The 6,239-nt window shown below is 35.3% G+C and overlaps 1 protein-coding gene across 1 annotated transcript in view; it reads left to right on the top strand.

The window, feature by feature from the left end:
* The window catches only part of LOC111054791 (nucleolar complex protein 3 homolog), a 68,547-nt gene that overhangs the window by 48,671 nt on the left and 13,637 nt on the right, over positions 1-6,239 (top strand). The gene's annotated exons all lie outside the window — the stretch shown is intronic.

The following is a 6,239-nucleotide window of genomic DNA, read 5'->3' on the forward strand; positions in this document are numbered from 1 at the left end:
CACACCAGATTTTTAAGATTCAATAATCGGTTGATAAGAATGATTTTAAAACTATATTTCTGAGCAAAAATGAAAGGAAATATTGTTTTATGATAACGTAATATTTTTCCTCCCTACTATTTTAATAGTCCAGTCAAATGGTTGTTATTCAGGAAACATCCCCGAAATAATTTTTATCCACGGTTCTATATGTATTTTGGGGCGCTGAATTCGAATCTGAAATTTTCCAACACGCCAGAGGGCGGCTTCACCCCCAAAACCCCCAAAAATCCCTAAAATTTCGGACTTTTATCAACTTTTCCATTTAATCTCGAAAACTTCAAGTTTTTGGAGAAAAATCATTCTCTACAAAATTAAAGATAATAAAATTTCCAATGAATTGAGTAGGCGCGCAGAACTCTACCATTTTTGGTTCCGGAGCTACGAATTTTCAAAAAAGGGGTACTTTTTAAGGGGTTTTCAAATTTTTGCAAACCTACCACTTCTACCCTATACAACTTGGCTATTTTTCTAGTAATGATAAAAAACCACACATAACGTGAAAGAATAATTGATTCTGAACAGGAATCCTTGGAAATTTTCGAATTTGGCAGAGGGGGGAGGGAGAATACACCCAAAAATAGAAAATCATGTTCTACAGCCAAAATACAATTTCTCACTATAATACCGGTATATTTTCAAGGCCTTCCCACCAAAAAATACATACCGTATTCCAACTGAAATCATCTTACAAGGTTCATGTTCTATGAGAATCAAGCGTTAGATACATTTAATTTCATATTTCCTAGTGGTGGGATGGTGCATAAGGATATGTCAAGGATCAAAACTTTAAACACTCATACTTTTGATAAAATGATCAGACCCCCTCGTACCACAGCTCATTCTTCTAAGCTCGTCAAGGCGGTTCAGAATCATGTATCACAACAGAAATTTGATGAAAAAATAGAAAAATCCTTCATGAGTGTATTTTAGTCCATATATTTACTTACACAAGAAATGTAAAACTATTTTTGTAAAACTATAACCTTGAAGTAAAAGATACGTTTGATTAAAAAAATCAAGAAATTTGCTATATATTCCTCATTTTCACAGTCTCGACAGTTTTTCGATAATAAACAGTGATGTAAGATGGGTTTGAGACAACGCAACTTTATAGAGCATGTTATTATGCTCTTTCATTTCAGACCAATCGCAAGTTTCGCATGTATCATACTCGTTTTAGAGAATCTCTTGAATAAAAGTAAAATCACAGTAAAAATTAGAAAATAAAAATCATCATTTTTCAAGGCTGTATGTCTATTGTCTATGTCAGCTGAATAAAAACTAAAATCTGTGGTGGCGCACTCACACAACTTTCCTTGCCGTTATGAAAATTGATCACCTAACGCTAGTGTTCCCGCGCGCATCTCAAGTCTACTATTCAAAGATCTGAGCCAGCTGGTAACTGGACAATATCGCTGGATACACAAGAGATCTGCTATCTCTTCATAGTGAATCATTTAATAGAATCAACAGCTGCCAACAGTTTGCAATTGAATAATCACATTTTCTCAAATTTCAAACTTATTTTCAATATCAGGTGAAAATGCTACTTGACATTATTGAAGAGATTTTCACGCTCAATCTTTTCCACTCGGAATTTTTCGTTTAAATTATATCTGAGACCTGATAATTGGAATTCTGAAATCACACTTTGCATAGATGGGACGGAGCTCCTGAAATTTTTACAGATAACCCTGTTTTTGACAACATTTTCGCCATTTTAGCCGCCATCTTGAATTGCATTTGATCAAAATTGTTCTTGTCGGATCGTTATAAAGGACCTTAAGTTCTAAATTTCAAGTCATTACGTTAATTGGGAGATGAGATATCGTGCACACACACACACACACACACACACACACACACACACACACAAACACACACACACACACACACCACTTTTTTGGACTCAGGGGACCTTGAAACGTATAGAAATTTAGAAATTGGGGTACCTTAATTTTCTTTGGAAGCAATACTTTCCTTGCCCTATTACCATGGGTAAGGTAAAAAGTCAAGTGCAAAGTCTGATTGGGTTGGAAGTGCATCCATTTGAAGTTGAATAGGAATATTACTGTTTTGTAAAATGATGAGTGCTCTTCATATTTTTATATTATGTTGTTAACTTATCACTAATCACTATGTCTGTTTGTTTTATGGCTACATACGTAGAATCAATGGCAAATTATTTTTTCATCTGAGTATAAAATATTGAATCAAAAATACTAGTGGCTCTGTGAACAGTAGACCTTGCGCAGTTAAAAACCACAGCCTCCTCTAATACTGTCCATCAGAGTGAATATTATGTCCTGTCCTGACGTGTTGGCGAGATATCGGTGTGTAAGCTACTAATGGCTTTTTGAGTTGTTGTATCGACAATAATTATTATTAATAACAAAACTTGTTGTAAACAACTATGCTACTATCATCAAAAGCTTACAGATTTGAAAGCAGAGAAAAGTCGGGAGAAAATAATATGCTTCCGTACTTCCAGTTATCAACTGCATGATTCATGCTTGCAATTAATAGTCCATACGACAGCTGATTTTTCACTAAGTTACATTGAGATATTAATTGCATGCGTCATTCATGCAATTTATAATCCACTCGACAGCTGATTTATGATGAATAATTCTATAGTCTGATTTTTACGGTAATATTGGCGTTCAAATGAAACTCCTTTTCCTCTTGTATTATCCCTAAAATTCAAAATATCAAAAAACCGTATATATATATATATATATATATATATATATTATATATATATATATATATATATATAGACGTGAAATTCAAAGAGGAACATACCTGTCAAACCTGCTCTCTTTGGTTATGTCAAGTGAGTAAACATGTGTCAGTTCGGCTCCATCTTCTAACAGATATTTCGTAGGGTTATACAGTTCAATTCACTTCAAATTATACATCTAGTTATTCAGTTTCTCGAGCTAAATTCAATAGTGAAATTATATTCTTGATTAACTCACACTCTTTTTATTTATCTTGAAAAAACATTCCTAATTCTTCAGTCTACCTTCTCGCCTGTAAAAGTGTAAATCCACCTAACGGTACATGATGGTTCGACCGAACAGAGGCATGCCGAAGAATGAGGTCAATGCTCCAAAGGCAGGGCCAGCTATTTCTGGATCACTGTCTGAAGAGACCCTCCGAATTATTCGACTGCAAATTGAGGAATCTGTGCATCATGCCGTTTCTTTGGCTGTGAAGTCTATTTTTGAGGAACTTCAGGCATTGAAGGAGGAGAACAAACAGCTGCACGATAGAATTCGTGAGCTAGAGGTGTCTTGTCACCTGAAGGTCGACGACCTTGAGCAATATGGGCGCCAACATTCAATACGTATTTTTGGGATCCCGGAGAGTGACAAAGAAGACACGGACCTGCTGGCGCTTGATGTCTTCAACAAGAAGCTGAACGTGCCTGTGACTCTGGCAGATGTCAACTGCTCGCATCGCGTTGGAAGGCGTCAACCACCTCAACAAGGGCAAGCGAAACCTAAGGACTGACCCATCATAGTTTGACTCTGCAGCTACCAGACCAGGAAGATGATCTTCGACGCTAAGAGGAAGCTGAAGGGTTCCGGCGTCACCATTCGCGAGGATCTGACTGCAGAGCGTCTCAAGGTCCTTAATGCTGCGGCCGACCGTCATGGGCATAGGAATGTCTGGTCATTGGACGGGAGGATCAAGATCTCTATCGGCGAGGGAAGATCCAAGAGGGTCCACACAGTCGAGAGGATGACCGACCTTCAAAACATAAAGGTAAATTGAATCATTTCAGGATTCGATGACTAAGGTGCCCTTCACTACAATAATAGGAAATTCATATTAATACATTTCACAGTAGATATACCTTGGCATTTTTCATGAGCTGGCTTTCTGTTCTATAAATGAATCTTTCCACTGCTATTTATGATTATATATGAGGCAATTATTCCAAACTAAGGAGATCCACATTTGTTGATACTGATTAATAATTTATATTGATATTAATTCCCAAAACTACGTCCAATGCATCAACTACTATACTCCAGAGGGTACTTAGAGAATCATTATCTCTATTCTCACTAATAATTATTACATCTCTTACCAAAATTATTTCCATAATTAATAATTTTCGAAATGCTGAATTTCAAATAAATTGGATGATTAACATACATTATAGATATGGATGTAATTTATAGGTAAAGATAGTAATCTATTCTATATTAGGTGTACATAATGATATCTTCTACTGTTGCCACAGCTTGAACAATAGAAGCTAATGTGTGAAGAATTATTGATAGAACAGAGGGGTGGGTAGTCTGTTCATATGCTTATATAGGGGCTGTGTTTCATTTAACGTTCTCTTAGACATTCATCACTAAAATATTACAGTTCTCAATTTACTACTTTTATCGTTATTGCAACTCCCAATAGTTAATTATACTTCTAATACTATATAATATTTTTCACACTTCACCGTTCAATACTATTTGAAACTCATCTAAAAAAATCTAGCACTTTCTCCATCGTCTCCTCTACTTCTTATTTTTCTTTCTAATTTCTCTTCTTGATCTTATATTCATAATGATTACTTGAATATTGTTGTTTGTGATGATGATTATTATTCTTTTTTATCTTCTTCTTCATCTTCTTCTTCTTCTTCTTCTTCTTCTTCTTCTCTTTCTTTTTCTTTTCTTCTTCTTCTCTTCTTCTTCTTCTTCTCTCCTTGATTAATTCAAGATCACAATACGATGTTCCATTTCTTATTCTATAGTTCAGTTTCATAAGTTCTTCTCAATTTGTGCACATTCCTTCTTTCTCTTCTTTTCTTTCCTATTATTATCATTATTTTCCCTGTGATTTTTCCACTACCTATCCAGCATGTTCAAATGTTTATTTCTCTTTATATATATATATATATATATATATATATATATATATATATATATATATTTATCTTTCTACCTTCTCTCTTTCTATCGGATTACCTTCTACCAATATCCATATATTATATTATAATATCCATATATTTATCCATATAATATTAGATTCTTTCCCACATCAAATCATACTATTCCTCTTCAATTTTATACGAATATTATTCATTATCAGTTGTATTATGTATCTTTTCTCTATTGATAACTTTCTTCAAAGATTTTTCGTTTTTCTGCTAGCTTTTTCTTCTCTTTTTCAGTTTTTACTGGATCCCATTTCGCTCTATCTCCACCATGAACACGATCTTCCACTACTGGATTCCATCTCTCTCTATCTCCACTAGGACTCGATTTTCCACCACTGGATTCCATCTCTCTCTGTCTCCACTTGGACTCAATCTTCCACTACTGGATTCCTTCTCGCTCTACCTCCACTTGGACCCGATTCTTCCACTACTGGATGCATACTCGCTCTATCTCCACTTGGACCAGATCTCCCACTACCAGTTCTTCCTCAATCTTCATCTTATTCACCATTAGGATTATTGATCACCGGAACTCCACACATCTACATCTTATTGTGTCTAGTGAATTTTTTGAACTAGTGCTTTAAATAGTGAAGGGAACCTAACTGTCAAGGCATACTGAATGCACTCGAATCAAGAGACTTTTTCATTTAGGTTAAGTTTTATCAGTTTCATCCCCATTTTCCCCGTCATGTGTCATTCTGAGGTCGGTTCACGATTGGTCTGCTGCTTCCATGATGCCTCTCACTGACATGTCAGCTCGCTTGCCCTCAAGTAGGTATGATTATTTCAATAATAGTAATAATGACGCAGGTATGTTTCTAGCAAATAAGCTCCACTCTTTCAAAAAACTTTTCAAGGCTGCTCACCTTAACGTACAATCCCTCAGTTGCCACATTGATGAACTCGGAGCAATCTTCCATTTTCAGGACTTCAATATAATTGGAATCTCCAAATCATTTTTGAAGCCTAGTATTTCATCAAATTTTGTTGCATTGCCTGGATATAATCTTTTCCGGAATGATAGATTAAAAAAAGCTTGTGGGGTGTAGCAATTTATGTGAAAGATGTTATCAAAACAAAAGTTTTAATCACATCTGAACAAGAGTATTGTTCCAGACCAGAGTTTATGCTACTTGAATTATCCTTATCTAGTACTGACAAATTACTCGTTGGTATCTGTTATCGCCTACCAAAAATAGGTCATTTCACAGATTTCGAAAATGCCTTGCTTTCTCTT

Source organism: Nilaparvata lugens, chromosome 4 (assembly GCF_014356525.2).
Source record: "Nilaparvata lugens isolate BPH chromosome 4, ASM1435652v1, whole genome shotgun sequence".
Lineage (NCBI taxonomy): Eukaryota > Metazoa > Arthropoda > Insecta > Hemiptera > Delphacidae > Nilaparvata > Nilaparvata lugens.